Below are 16,201 nucleotides of genomic sequence, written 5' to 3'. Positions count from 1 at the left end.
TCCACATGTGTTTTATAATCCTGCCCCTTGACTTGAGCTTCTGAAGCTTGTGAACATAAGCATCTGTTTCCCCAGACTGCATCTTACCTGACCATACACTGTCTTGCTCAGTAAGGTCTTCATTTCTAAAACTACCTGACTTCTGACTGTTTCCTACTTTTCCTTTCTCACCCAGCTGTAATTTACCACAGAGCCTATTTTTCTGCTTTATGTGCATCCCAGGGAAACACTGATGCCTTCTGGCCCTTGGTCCCCGTGGGTGCTTTCCCCAGATCCTGCCCAACATGCAAGTGAGGTCTGCCTACTTCCTCAGCAAAATATGTTGAAGGAAGCAAAAAGGGATGTTACATGTGGCTGTAAAAGGAACTAATTTACATATTCCTACTTAATACGTTCCTCTTCAAGTATGATGATTCCCTTCTAGTCAAGGGCTCTCATCTGCATATTCACAAAGCAAGGCCAGAAGCCTCAGGAAACAATTAAAAAGAAAATCATCTTCAAGTTCTCCATTATTGATGTATGTAGTCACACTCTTTTGAAAAAAAGAAAAGATATGTATTAAAATGGGTGCTTATAAAGAATACCCAATTTATTTAAAATATTTAAAAAATTATTTTCCTCCAAGCTCTGCTTCACAGCTGCTTAGCAATCATTTTATTCATCTCTCGGTGCTCTCTGGGAGTACACTGAAGAGCTGCCATTCCTGAGTGTCTCTAGCCTCTGTGAGCTACCCACAAGGAAAGAGCTTCTTCTCTGCTGATGATCTCCTTTTCTTTGGAAGGGAAGCCGAAGGAGGCAGTCTCCTCCTCTGTATCTGTGTATGCACACCCGTCTCCCTTTCCTTCCAGATCTGAGAAACAAGAAGCACATCTCCACTTATATTCTGATCATGCCCTTACCTCCAGCCCCTCAAGGGTGGGTCCCTTACCAGTCAATCACAAAGGGTGGGTTCCCAAAGGACCTCAGGGTTCAGAGTTCTTATCAGATGGTCCAAGGTCTCCAAGCACCCGAGCAAAACATCCTACCAGAAGGACAGCCTCCTCACTTCCTCCTCATAGCCTGGGGCTTCCAGGCTTCCTGCCCCCCCTCCCCCAGCCAATTGAAAGCTTGTGGCCCCTTACTACAGAAAATGCTCTAATCTCAACGCTGCCTGCTCTTTTAACTTTTCTCCTTCTGCCTAAAAAAGACAAGCAGCTGTCCTCTATCTAGAACCAGTGCTTGACACTTACACCGTCGTCTGGGCCTCATCCCAGAGCCCGGATCCTGTCCATTTCCAGGGTGGAACCAGGAAAGCTCCATGTTTGGTTAGGGAATCGAGGAGCTGGTGGGGTGGAGGGGTGGGGTGAGGAAGTTAGGGATGCTACCAGGGCTCAGTGACAGTTGGGGATACTAAAGACTGAGGCCCTCAGAGGTGAGAGGCAAGCTCCGTGCAGCAGTCTGGTCTCAATACCAACAGGAACCACAGCCAGGTGCTCCTGATTACCTCATCCTCCCGACAAGGCCCAGGCTTGACATGCTGGGATTAATTCCATGCTTTTGGCTGGAGGCAAAGAAGCTGCCTCATTTACTAAGGCCTTTCTGTTGTCAGCACTTGTCTTTGGTCTTCTGCTCATCTGGATCTTCAGATTTCCTGGTTCCTAGATATTGCTTTGCACCTCTGATGGCTTATCTTCCTGTTGTTTATTTTTCTCCTGGTCTCTGATCATCAAAACCAGACTTCAGACTACATTGGGCTAGACCCATGATTCACCAGATTATGGAACCAGGGACCTAGAAAGAAGTTGGAGCCAGAAAGTAGCACCCAAGGATGGAAGTACGAGGAAGGAGGAAATAGTTCGAGATAGTAGGTAAGAGGTAGGAACATAATGTCCAGAGGACTCCAATTGAAGGCAGTTCAGTGTACTTAGCCTACAGGGAAGAAGAGCAAAGGCTCACTTCACTTAGAGATATTAATCACTACCGGATCCATTCTGCAGATGTGACCAAAGAATTGATGCCTTCTGCAGAGGTCAGGGTCATTTCAGCAGAGGAACCAAAACTTCAAGTGAGGTCTCATCTTGGTGCTCAAGAGTTAAGGCTGAGCTAAAAGCATCTCTTTAAATTACCCAGCACCCAGAATGGATGGGCATCTGGGCTAGCTTGGCAGATGAAGAACTTTCTGTTAAGAAGCTAATGGTTCTATTTTCAGAATCTGAGAGATTTTACCCAGAAAACCCCTTTTGAAAGTCTAAAAATTCTTTGGCAGTATCTTTCTAACCTCCTCCTTAGTCTACCATGCTATTTGCATTCCTCTTCGTCAGCATTTTCTCCATCTCCCCAACCCCCATGGCCTCACCCCACCACATTTCCTAACCCAGTGACAGACAACAGGCAGATGGGAAACTCTCAAATCCTCTCTCAGACCCATCTCAAGTCACTTTTCTGTCTTGTTAAAGGAGTGACAAACTAGTTATCATGCTACCATGAAAATGACAACTACATGTTCTTTTTCTTTTTCTTTTTTAAGGACTTCTGAGGTGCATTTCACTCATCAGAACAGAATATACCCAGGCTAGGTTCTGGAACTTTCTATGCCATGTCACAGTACCAACTTATTTCATATGCAGAGAGCAGGAGCTCTTCAGGACAGTCACAGAGGTCAATAAGAATTATTAATGGCCCCCCTGTCAGGAAAAGCTCTCATGTATCTCATTTAAATCTTTTGAATATGGTTCTCCTTCTCCCTCTAATGCAAAAATCATGTCATTTTTTTTTTCATTTGAATTATTTAAATTCCCCATTCTATTGGCTTTGAAATGGAAACAACTCTATACTTTACCTATAGCCAATCCCTTGTACATTTCTTGAGTGTCCAGCTCTTTTACTAATGTTTTGTCCCAGAATTTTGCCATCATATTTTTCTTTATTAAATGATTTTAATAGAATGAAAGTTCTCGCAGTGTGGTTTTATTGAGTCTGTTTGCCTCCCTGTTTGGGGGAGATGTATTATAGCTAATACTCAACAGCAAAATGACACCCAAATAACTGCCTAAAGTTCAACAGAAACTAAAATCCTCACATTTCAATCTACAGTAGAACATGTACACTGGTTTTTTTGTGTGTGTTTTTTTTAAAATGTGTTTTTGTGGTTGTTGGAGGTGGGAGGCACAGGAGGGGATGGGAGAGAGTGGTCATAGAAAGACTGAACTTTCAGGGATTCGAAGATGTTGGTTTCAAATGGAATTTATCTTCAAATCCCAAGATTATGGATTTCCTTCCAAACTGCATTCCCTACATGGTTTAGAGTACAGTTGAAAAAAAATGCTCTCCATATTTTGATTGACATTAAAAACACTGTGAAAATAGTTTGGAACTTGATCTCTTCGAGGGAAGGACAATACTCAAACTGTAGCTTTTGCCTGCAGCCTTCCTCTCACACTTACTCAGAACTAGTCCAGGGAAAGAAATTCACAGGGAAGTCTGTTCTCATATATCACTTCTAGAAGCAGAGAGAGACATTCTCAAGAAATTATCCCCAATTTCTAAATACAAAGAGAAAAGATTAATGAATCTCAACCCCAAACCACCATATTGCATGGAATAAAATCAAATGGAATCTGTCATTTGGAGTGGTAGCCTTTCATATCCATATTATTTTAAAAAAATTATCAGATTTGCCCTTCTCTCCACATAAGATCTAGCCACACATGTCCGGTTTTGCCAAAAACACTAGAAGGATTTTGCTGTTTCCGTTTATAAGTTCATCTGCATAGTCTTGTTAACAGACAGATCTCTGAAGACCAAGTACTTTGTTCTTATCCACTTTTTTGACCCTGGATTGCCACAGCACTAAAATTCCCCCACCCTTAAAGGGTGATTGTAACAATCAGCTCTTTCTAAAAGGAATTGCAGACCATACTACCAACTAGCTGCCTGTGCTTCTATTTAAGATGCCCAAATACGTCTATCTTGAAATAAAAGCCTGTCTCCTTCCTTTCTGGAACACATCTCCAACCCACATTTTTTTTTTCAAATTCTCCAGGCATAGTCAGGCACTCTTTCAAACAGAAAAATGAGAGTTCTTGAGAAATAGTTTGGTAGGAGGTTAACTATGATTTCTAAACACACACCCACTAGCACATGCATACTCTTGTTTTTAGGTTTTATAGGAAACAGATCAGGGTAGGCAACCTCTGTCTTAGTAAATATCAGATCAGTGACACTAACTCAACCATCACTAGAGCTAGAACCCTCTGACTGTATTTGTTTTTTCCCCAGCTCCAAAAGTCTAGTTCTTGTTTGCAGAATAACATAGAAATGCATGTGGTTTAAACACACACACACACACACACACACACACACACACACACACATCACTTTTTGGCTTCTCATCAACATAAATAGTTGTTGCTCTTACTTTTAAAGCAAAACTCCTTTCAAAATCTGATAATAAAAGATGCAGAAGAAGCTGCTGAGTGGCATAGCCCGCCCGCTAGCCCTGGCCTGTGGTCATCAGGTACAAACCCACGTCCCTCTCCTAAACAAAAGGACATCTGAAGCAACGTTGCCAGTGCTCCCTGATACAAGTCACTATGTGATCTCTCCTCTTGTCCCAACTCTAGAAACAAAACTTGAAATTTCACCCTGTTCGCCTCTGGGAACATCTGCAGGGTGGTGAAGCCCAGTCTAACTCCGAGAATTTACATGGTCTATTGCCTTGAAGGATCTTGCATGTCTGGCTGCCTTGGCCAGGAATGTTGATTGAAACCCAGAGAAAAGTCCCCAGCTTCTCTGGAAAAGAAAAGAAAAAGGCCCCCGTGCCTTACCTCCTCGGCTGAAATCTCTTCCCCAGGACTCCGTGGGAAAGGAAGGGCTGATCCCTTTAAGCAGGAGCACAGCAAGAGAGCAAGCAGGCAGGCAGGCAGCCGAATGCACACTGCTCTATTCAATAAAACTGCAGACCGCCCTTCCTTGGCCCCTCCCAGAAGTCCATGCTAAGTGAACACATATCCCCTATGTTTACAGCCGGCAGTCAGTGGTATGCATTGTCCTGTAGTTTTTCTAATAAGCAGCCAATGACGACACCCTGGCCAAGGTGATGCTGTGGGCCTGTGCAGATGCCTGTCATTCCCCAGGCATGCTCAGGAAATCACTCATCAGAAAAACCAAGACCTAAAAAGCTCTGAAACAGCCGAGCAGGCTGCCAAAACCAGCCTGCTCCATGCCCTTTTTTGGTTATCCTTAGCAGGGCCTCTGGAAGTGTATCCATTGTCAGGAGCAATCAGAAGAAATGTTAATCTTGGAGAAAGAGGCTGTCTTGAAGAACACAAATGGAGCTTTAAAAAGAAAGCAGTTTATCAAATGAAAATTAACAGATATGTTTATGGGGGTTGGGAGTGTGGAAGGCTTTTGAGTGGAGGGCGATTTCATACTGTATTTCTTTTTAAAGTAGTTGCAAGTACAGAAATGAATTTAAATTGTTATGCAATTTGAAAACCTGAAATAGACAAGACCCAGGTCTGCTGTACAGGCTAAATTGTAGTCTGGAAGAGAGGCACAGCCCCCTAAAATATGTCTACTTGTGTTATAAAAACGACTGACCAAAAAAAAAAAAAGTGCATTGGTCGTTTTTAGCAGGCAATGTTGGCCAGAATAAACCTTGTGCTAGAAACTGTGCCGGCCAGGGTCCTAGGGTAGGATAGCCTTCTTGGTTTGTCACAGCAACTATTCCTGCTATACCTTTTTATTTCCCCAGTCTTGGCAGTGGAGAGAGAGTGTTAGAAGTTGATATGTAACAGAGAGGGCATGGAGACCCAGCACCTGCCCCCAGGTAAGACTGATGTTCCAGTAACTTCTTCAAAGAGTGTGCTATGGGAGGGTCAGAATTAGGAGATGCTCAATTAGAATGCAGTTAACCGACCCACACATGCATTCGATTGTGGTCTAGTACTTTTTAGTACTTAATTCAATAAAAAATATTTGTTTTGGAATACCTACTATTTTTCAGGTCCAGGGATAGATGCAAAATATATGTCTCATTATTTCTATGTGTTTGGACAGTGATTCATCACTGACAAAGAAATTTTAAATAATTTCCCTGGCTAATTACAAGTCCAGAGGCTGGGTCTTCAAAAATTGAAGGTTTTAAGAAAAACAAAATCTTTCCCTCTTCATGAAGATCTGAGTTAGAAATGATCTGTTTAGCCAAAGCTCCTGCCCTTTATGTTCTGTTCAGAACTGGGAAGAAGCTGAATCACATGACTGGCTTCCTCCTTCAGCCTTCCAGCCATTAAGAAGTCACCCAGAAATATCTATATAGACTCTGTACACTCATCCTTTTCTTTTTCTTCCTCCCTCCCTCCTTCCCTCCCTTCCTTCCTCCCTTCCTACCTTCCTTATTCCCTCCCTTCCTTCCGTTATTTCTGTGTGTGTGTGTGTGTGTGTGTGTGCCACAGGTTGAACTCAGAATGCTTAAGACCTGTTCTAGTCAGCTTTTTCACTGCTGTGACTAAAAGACTTGACAAGAACAATTTTAAGAAGAAGTTTATTGGGGGGGGGGCTCACAGTTTCAGAGCGTTCAATCCATAGACCGCTGGCTCCGTTCCTCAGAGCTGAGGCTGAACATCCTGGTAGAAGAGTGTGGTGGAGGGAAGCGGCTCACAGGATGACCAGGAAGTAGAGAGAGCTAAGCTCAGCTCCCCACATCTGTACCCCAAAGGCATGCCCCCAGGGGACCCTCCTCCTCCAGCCACATCCTACCTGCCTTTTGTGACCACTTAATTAATCCCTTCAGGGAATTAACTCACTGATTGGGTTAAGGCTCCCATAACCTGTCCCTCCAAATTTTCTTGCATTGTTTCTCCCATGAGCTTTTGAGGGACACCTCACATCCAAACCATAATAACCAGTGAGTCACATCCCCAACCCTCTTTATTTTGAGACAGGGTCTTACTAAGTAGCTGAGGCTGGCCTTGATTGCAAGTTTCTGCCTCAGCCTCCTGAGCTGCTGGTGGTGCTGTGCACCACCCTCCACCCCCAGCGCTCATCTCTTTCTTAGGAAGGCTTTTTACTCCCTCCCCTCTTCCAACTACCACTGCTAAAAAGAGCCCCCCCAAAAAAGCTACAACAAAAGCTACCAGGAAGAGGAAGAGGCAGGCTTCAGGCATCCTAAGTTAGAATCAGAATGCACTTTCCCAGAGAAACTAAATAAACAATTGGTCGGTGGGAACACTACAGTCAAAATTACATTTCAAATTCAATGTAGCTCAACCAGGCATCTGTGGAACAACACCATTTATAAAATGGTTCCTATGGGAAAATGTTTTCTGATTCCAAATAAATGACTTGAAAATAAACTTCTGGAATACAGCCAGTTTTATTGCTGGGGACATCCCATATCTGGACAGGTTGTAAAGATAGAATAATACTTGTTAGTGTGGTGAATGGCTGAGCTTGGAGACTTTGTAGGGCAGATCTCAGCGAGTTTGGAAAGCAATTTAATGAGTGAACTCTAGATGTGACCTCTGTCCAGAGATGTTCTGGCAGTGTTGCCCAGAACTCAGAGAGTCCTGTTCAAAAGTGCTATTTTCCATTGCTGTAGCTGATTATAGCCTGAGCGATACTCTCCTCACTTGTATGAGGCATGTCCTTTGGTTGAACAGCATCAGGGCACAATTTTGCAAGCAATGAATAAAATAAGTACCAGCTTTCCAGAGGAAAGAAAAGTTGTACTACAAATGGGGAAACTATTATCAACAGGAAACATGCAAGGGACATGCATTTTGCATGGTTTTTAGAAGATAAACGGCTAAATATTTTTGGGTTATGCCTTTGGAAGAAAGAAGTATGTTTCCCTAGATAAATTCTGGATACCTAACATACAGCATATAGTGGATGAGCAATCATAAAGCCTATATTCTGTGTTTGAAGATGAACTTACTGTGAAGGAACTAGAGATTGGAAGAATAATCTAATACATTTCATGTAATATACACTATGATCATGATATAGAAAATATCCTCTTTCTTTGCCTTCTTGCTTTTTTATAAAACAATCCAATTGTTTTAAAAAGGAAAGGAAAACAAAAACAGTATATGTTCTCCAATCTCTGCCAGTTGCTGCTATGGAAAATTTTACTTTCATATTATTTACTTTTTTCCAGAGATCATTTATAAACAGAAGTAAAAATACATAGGATTTATATAGGAAATTCCTGTGGAATGTTTTTCCCCAACGATCATCCCAGGAAAGAATAGCTTGTCTATCATAGGATATATCTGCCTAATCAAACTATAATAAATCTAAAGAAACATTTGGAAACATCTGGATGATTCATTATATCTTTTAGTTCTGAGCATTTGCTATCATATAAGTTAGTGTTCAGCAATTGTATTTTGTTCATGTGTCAATTTGGGAAAATTAGAATCATTTCGTTGAGTCCACGAACTATCTACTTGCTTGAAAATATCTACTTCATTGAACAGAAAGAAGGATTTGAAACTATTAAAATGTTGCAGAAACCCCTCCCACATTCTTTTAGTCCAATGAAACCTTCCAGACACCCAAACTGATAAAACAATGAAAGCAAACTAGTAGAATCCTGATATGAACAAGAAATTAGTTTAATGGGGCTGGGGTTGTGGCTCAGTGGCAGAGGGCTTGCCTAGCATGTGTGAGACACTGGGTTCAATTCTCCGCATCACATGTAAATAAATAGAGGTCCATTGAGAACTAAGAAATGTTTAAAAAAAAAGAAATTATTTTTTTTTTAAAAATATGGGTAAATGGTAGGAAGATCAATAGAATAGAGGGAAAAGAGCAGGAAGAGAAATACTGGGGCCTGAATTAAAACAAAATATATTCCATGCTTTTATAATTATGTCAACATGGAGTCTACTGTCACGTATGACTAAATGAGCCAATTGATAAAAAGGAATCCTTGATATGAAAACTAGACCACAAAGTATGCACGCGCGCGCGCGCGCACACACACACACGCACACACACACACAGAAAAAAAATTTAGACCAAATGCACATAAGCCTAGATTTTTAAAAATTAGCAAATTGACCAATGCAGAGATGGTTCAGAATCTGAAAGTCTGTTGATTATAATATACAACATAAGCAGCTTAAGATTTTTTTTAAAAAAATAAAGGTAAGAAAGAAAAGAGAAAAATCATCTCAATATTTGGTAAAATTTATAATCACTTGTAGAAAAAAATCTCTTCGTAACTAAGATGAGAATCTTTATAAACTAAATGAGTGACATTTACCAGAAATCTATAGCAAACATCGTGCTCATTGATAAAAGGTTAAAAGCATTTTCATTATAACCAATTTAAAAAAACAAGGATAATTAATTACCCTCTCGTACAATTAGAAAATGTGCTGAAAGTTCTAACCAAGACAAAGAAATTAGAAAATAGAGCCACTGGGATGAGAAAGAAAAATAAATGTTTTTATTTGCTATGAAATGATCTTTATGTATAAAATTTAAGAGAATCTATAACCATATTGCAACCAACAAAAGCTTAGCAAGATTGTTGGAAACTCAAGTTTAGTATGCAAAAATCCAGAGTCCCTGTAACCAGCCAGCTCAAATTTTAAAATAAAATAGAAAAATATGTTATTCATAATAACAACAAAACGTATACATTACCTAGGAATAAATGTAATAAAATACATATAAAAATTTACTAAACCTGAGTAAGGAAATGAAAGATGCAAATAAATAGTGAAGTATAATATTTTCATGAATGTCAAATCTCCAAAATTTAAAAATAACAATTTTCCTCAAAAGAATCTAAAATTTTTTTCCAGTTAAAATTCCTAAATAATGAATTTTGTATAAACCGATGAAGAAATAGTAAATACAGAAAAGTAGATATCTAAAGCTAGGTAATGAAAATTTAATAGATCAATTCTAATTAAAATCAGCCTAGAAGTAGACCCAAGCATATATGGAAAAGTGTCAAATGGTAGTAAAGCTATTAAAATCAGAGGGAAAGGGTGGACTATTCTGTGAATATTTATAAACTATTTTAGTTTATAAAGATTCTCATCTTAGTTACAAGAGATTATGTGAAAACAATCAATTTTAATTCACAAGTCCAGCTTCACACGAAAACTAGGATACATGAAAAACAAAGCTTGGAAAAATGGTGGGTAAATATTTTTATCATAGGATATATCATAGGATAAAAAGCAGAACTTAGCAATGTAAAGACTGATAAGTTTGGGGACTCAATTAAACATGGTAGATTGAAAAAGCAACACTTTTTTCTGTTTCTTCTCTAAAACAAAAATGATAGTAAAGAAGTAAAAGTCATGAATAAGTCCTACTAGGCAAAGAATCTTGGAAAAGAATCAACGGGAGTCCAGATGTCAGCCAAATTCTGGAATATGGAAAACGGATGGAGCATTGGTATTGACTAAACAGAGCTGAGAAGATGAAATCTGGCATGTGGATTAGAAGCCAATGAGAAGATGCAGATTTGAGGCTGAGAATCAGGAAAAGCTGGGATTTGGAAGCCCTGGGGAGCTCTGAAGGTGTGGAGTGGAGCAGAGAAAGCAGAATAGGGAATATTGAGAAATCCACGTAGTTTCCCCACCCCAACACGACCAGGTGAACGCCCTCTCCCAACCAGGCAGAGTTCTAACTGGAACAGCTTTTACAAAGGCACTTCCGGAGGACTGCTCAGATACTGTTGGTGGAAATGCAAATTAGTACAGCAACTATGGAAAATAGCAAATAGTCACAGAGGCATTAAACTGAGAGAAAGGATAGTCATCCTATTCATGGTGAGGTTACAATCATGCAGAAGCCAAAACTGCAGAAAACTAGAAATAGAACTACCATATAATGGAGCAATCCCACTATTGGGAATTTATCCAAAGGAAATCATTATGCTGAAGAGGCATAATGCACTCTTACATTTATATGTAGCACTATATATATAATAGGCAAGATAGGGGATCATCGCTGATGAAAGTGTCCATCATTGATGAAAGGATAAAGAGAATTTGGTACATACACAATGGAATACTATTTAACCATGAAAATAATAAAATACAGTCATTTGCAGCAACATGAATGGACTTGGAGGAAATTATATTAAGTGGAATAAGTCAGGTACATAAAGACAAATACTGTATGTTCTCATTTACAGTGGAAGCTCAGAAGCTGATTTCATGATCTCACGGAAGTAGAAATAAGAGTGGTCACTAGGGCCCGGAAGGTCAGAGGAGTGAGGGATGCAGAGAAAAATTAATGAGTACAAAAGTGCAATAGGTAGGTGATAACTTCTAGTCTTGTATAACACAGTAAGATAACTATGAATGACAACGATTAATTGACTATTTCAAAATAACTAGTAGAAAGCATTTTGAATGTTCCCAGCACAAAGATATAATATGTGAGGTGGTAGATGTGCCAGTTATCCTGATCTGATTGTTATACATTGTACACCTGAATGGAGATGGTAAACAGTCATCTGTAGACATGTGTTATTACTGTGTTGATTAAAAATAAGAAAATTTTTTAAAATTAGAAGACACTCTGAGAGAACAGGGTAAGAAAGCTTGCGAATGAAAAATATGGCAGAATTCTATAGACATTCAATTCAAGCAAGGGGAGATAAAGTTTAGAAAAGTCTGACAGAAAAACAGGAAAAAGACCAGAAGGAAAAGGGAGACTAAAGATGAAAAAAATGAGAGATCTAGTAAAAAAGTCAACATCTGAGAGTTCCTGGAATAGAAGACAGAAGTGGTGATGAGAAGGAAATTGCTCAAGGAAACAGTAAGTCTTCTCAAAAGTAAAGGACACAAATTTCCTGCGTCAAAGAGCCCACGGGGCCAGTGCCATGAAGGAAAACATTGCTCTGCTGTCTCCAAGAGTGAATGTATTGGACATGTCATCCCCAAATTCCTGTTGATGGTATTTAGAGATGGGAACTTTGGAAAGCAGTTAGAAGTAGATGAGGTCATAAGGGTGGGGCCCTCATGATGGCATTAGCGGCTTTATAAGAAGAAGAGACCTGAGCTAGTAAGCTTACTCTGTATCACCAAGAAACAGAACCTCCACCATGCTATGATGCAGGAAGAAAGCTCTCACCAGTTGCCTGCACCATGCTTTTGAACTTATCAGAATCCAGAACTGTGAGCTAAGTAAACCTCTATTCTTAGTCATTTACTCCATCTCAGGTATTCTGTCATAGGAACAGAAAGTAGACTAAGACAAACATATTTCCTCCTCAAGTTATCAAGGTTTTGAGGCTAATCTCTATCCCAGAGGGGGAAAAAATATGTTGAAGTGGAAAATAGAAACCTAGAAGGAAGATATGGATCAGGAAACAGGAATGCAAACCCAGGATATTGGTGAGAGGTAACTGTGCAATCATGGACAAAGTAAATCCTAGGGTGATGGCTACGTAACCAGTTGAGGGAGCAACCAGTGAGCACTGGAGGAAAGGGCTCCGGGAAGGGTGTTTTCAGGAAAGGACGATTCAATCAATGAACCAATAGAGTCTTTTATGAAAGACAATAAGTAAATGTAGGATTGAGGTCATCATAATTACAGAAAGACAAACCATTTGTACAAAAAAGGGAAAGGAATCATTGGATGCTGTAGTAAAAAAGAATTAACACAATCATCAACTGATGAACGATGTGATCAGGTTCCGAGGATAAGGGGCAAGATCAGATCTGCAGGGTTTAAGTGGATAAGAGGGCTAACCCTTCATTTTGCTGAGTAGGATATCAACAGGAAGCATCTACAACCGAACCCCTAATAAACTTCCATATGCCTTAGGAATACAGAAGTTAATACCTAAAAGAACAACAAAGCAGTTCATTCCTTCTTTTATTCATTTGCTGGAAAAAATGATGAGTTTCTACCACATGCAGGGTCTGTCCTGGGTGCTATGAATTAAATCCATTCTGATGGTGGAAGACAGATAAACATATGAATGAATCCAATAACACATAAGGTCAGGCTGTGGGGAGTGCTATAAGGAAACAGTAAGAAAGGGTAAGGAATAGAAAGAAACTGAGAAGACTTTTTGAAAGGAGTTTTTCAATTAAAAATATGAGCAGGGTGAAGGAATGAACAGAGAATATACGAAGGAAAAGCATTCCCACGGCAAGAATAGCAAGTGCATATTAAAAGAACAGAGTACTGGGGAGGAGCCACAGACCAGGGTCAGCTTGGTTCACCCAGAGCCCCTGTGTCATGGCAGGACTTCTGGTTTTGTTATAAGATGGAAAATCGTTGGAAGATTTTGAGCCTGGAGAAAAAATAAATCCCTCTGGCTGCCCTGCAGAAACCAGACAGCAAAACTGCAAGAGGAGAAGCAGAAGAAAGCTATGGCCTCCTCACGGACAAGAGGCCCGGGCTTGGGCTGGGGAATTAGAAGTTGGGGCAGCTGAGAAAGTTTGAATTTTGAACGTGTCAAGATTCACCGATGGTTTGGATGAGGGATGTGACAAAGGAGGGGTGACAGAAGTGCCTTTATTGCGGCCTGAACAACTGAGTCATTACTCTGATGACATGGGATCACTGAGGGCGGCAGAGATTTGCCAGGAGGCGTAGAGGTCATCTTCAACATATTTAGGCATAGAAGACCACTCACAGTCACCCAAGTGGGTGACACACTACTCTGGCGTGACTTAGTGCTTACTGGAGAGTTGTCACACTGTCCACTGTCTACACATCAGGAAGGAGTTTCTGGGAAATGCAGAGCATGAGCAGCAGAGGTGTGAGAACTGACACCCCAACATCTACCGCCCCAGAAAAGGAAGAAGACTGAGAGCCAGGCTTAGGAGGAGGATCCGTTCTGGGAATGGGTGGCTTCGAGGATGCTTGCTTTTTGGCAAAAAGCCATATAACGTGATTCGACTTTTAAAACCACGTGGCTTTCGACATATTGGATTATTGGGATCTACTATTTATTCCTTTTTTAACAGGATTAAACACTCGCATTCTTTGCCAGGTGTCTTTGCAGTGCTTTCAGTCGGTGACCTGGACCATCCGATTTGCTCTGTCGGGTGCCATGTGGCTAGAAGGGATGGTGCCCATCCAAAGGGGAGGCCCCACGGAGCTTCGGCCTTGAGCGTCTGCGCCTAACCATGATGACATGTCCCACGTGGTGGGCTAGCGCTGCTCCCCGCAAATGACATGTTCACCCAGAACCTGTGAGTGTGGACTTATTTGGAAATAGAGTCTCTGCAGATGTCATTAAATGAGTGATCAGGACAAGATCAGGCTCTGTTCAAGAACTGAGCTCTCATCTAATGACAAGGGCCGTTATAAGGAAAAGAGGGTGTTTTGAGACACCTAAGGCAGAGGAGAAAGGGATGTGAAGGTAGAGGGGGAGACTGGAGTCATTCGTGTACTAGCTCAGCGTGGCCAGTGACCACCAGACGCTACGAGAGAGACTGGGGACAGATTCTCCCTGGCGGCCTCCAGAGAAAGCCAACAGCCCTGTCCACACTTGGACGTTGGACTCTGGGCCTCCAGAACTGCAGAGAATAAATGTCTGTTGTTTTAAGCCACCCAGTTTGTGTTAATTTGTGACAGCAGCACAGGAACTAACACACCCCAGATAGTGGCTGCTCTTCGGCTTGGTTTCCAGAAAGAAAAGCAAGACAGATGGAGTTGGGCTGGGCCAGAGAGCCCCGCCAAGACCAGCAGAGTTGCCGTGTACCCAGGCCTTGTGTGAAGGGAGCAAGGAATAAACATTGCTGGCCAGAGGCCACCTAGATTTAGGAGCACTTTTTACAAAGAAAAAAAAAAAAACTAATACATGTAAGTATTAAGTAAGAATTAAGTAGGAAGAATTATTTACATCCAGATGTAAAAAATTTTATTCAACAAAAGCCACAATATAGAAAGTGAAAGGAGGACCGGCCAAGAGAAAGTTTGCAGTGTATAAAATAAAGGATTCAAATTTGGACTATCATAGAATGCCTACAAATTAATTGAGAGAGAGAGAGAGAGAGAGAGAGAGATCAATTAAAACATGGACATAGGATAAAATAATCCCATAAGAAAAGATGCAAACAGATGTGATGGCACATGCCTGTAATCCCAGTGGATCAGGAGGCTAAGGCAGGAAGATCGTGAGTTTAAAGCCAGCCTCAGCAACTTAGTGAGGCCCTAAGCAATTTAGCAAGACCCTGTCTCAAAATAAAGGCTGGGAAAGTGGTTCAGTGATTAAGCATCCTGGATTCAATACCCAGCACCACACTTTTGTAAAAGCCAAAAGTCTTGAAATGATGCTCAGCCTGAACAGTCATCAGGAAAATGAAAGTTAAAACAGTGGCACAAGTTCACATCCACCAGAATGCTAAAGAAAGAAAGAGTTGGATCATGCAAAACTAAATATTTTCATGATGCACAGAAGTAAATTTTTACACATTTCAGATAAGAGAGAATATTGATGTTTTCACTTTGAAGAGTGCTCTGCCATAATTTATAATGCTCAGCATGGACTTTCTCTCTCCGGGTTTCTATCTCTATGCATATCCTCTTCAGAAACTTGCATAGCCTAAAGAAGGCGTGTAAAAGGGGGCACCGCAGAACATTGTCTGTGCTGGGTATGATGGCGCACACCTGTAATTCCAGTGACTCGGGAGGATGAGACAGGAGGATCACAGGTTCAAAGCCACCCTCAGCAAAAGTAAGGTGCTAAGCAACTCAGTGAGAACCTGTTTCTAAGTAAAATACAAAATAGGGTTGGGGATGTGGTTCAGTGGTTGAGTGCCCCTGAGTTCAATCCCAAGTACAAAAAAAAAAAAAAGAACATTGTCTATAATAGTGAAAATGATGTCAAAAATCCCCTCAGCTGTCTGTCAGCAGGGAGGTGCTACACAAACTGGTAGAGGATGGAGCTCAAATGCATGACTATGTACACCTGGATCTCAAAGTATGTCCGGTGAAAACCAAACCAAACCAAACCAAAAAAAAAAAAAGTTACAATTGGAATAATTCCGTACGATGAATTATTTGTGGATACGTGTAAGAGCACACTAGCACCACACCAAATTCAAGATAGTGGGTGCCTAGATAAGGAGGAAGAGAGGGAAATGGTACTAGTCATGAAATTAAAGAATTTAAAATGTATCTGCCATATGACATGAAGATAGAGCAATTATGACATTTGTTAATTCTGTAAAGCACATACATGGGTGTTGGTTATCTTTAAACTTCTTGGTTTTTTAAT

The 16,201-nt window shown here is 40.7% G+C and overlaps 1 protein-coding gene across 8 annotated transcripts in view; it reads right to left on the bottom strand.

Annotated features, from left to right (window-relative positions):
* Nucleotides 1–16,201, bottom strand: part of Cald1 (caldesmon 1) — a 203,886-nt gene that overhangs the window by 171,706 nt on the left and 15,979 nt on the right. For 2 of the 8 annotated variants that reach the window (XR_002484622.3, XR_002484624.3), the window contains exon 1: nucleotides 4,806–5,121. The exons of 1 other annotated variant lie outside the window; for it this stretch is intronic. The gene's annotated coding sequence lies outside the window, so the exon portion shown is untranslated. Of the gene's footprint in view, nucleotides 1–4,805; nucleotides 5,122–16,201 lie in introns of those variants that run through there. 5 more of the 8 variants (XM_040291403.2, XM_040291402.2, XM_013361079.4 and 2 more) reach the window with 5 other exon arrangements.

Source organism: Ictidomys tridecemlineatus, chromosome 2, assembly GCF_052094955.1.
Source record: "Ictidomys tridecemlineatus isolate mIctTri1 chromosome 2, mIctTri1.hap1, whole genome shotgun sequence".
NCBI classification, from domain to species: domain Eukaryota; kingdom Metazoa; phylum Chordata; class Mammalia; order Rodentia; family Sciuridae; genus Ictidomys; species Ictidomys tridecemlineatus.
The sequence above is the reverse complement of the archived record's forward strand: the minus strand, read 5'-3'. Positions and strand labels throughout refer to the sequence as shown.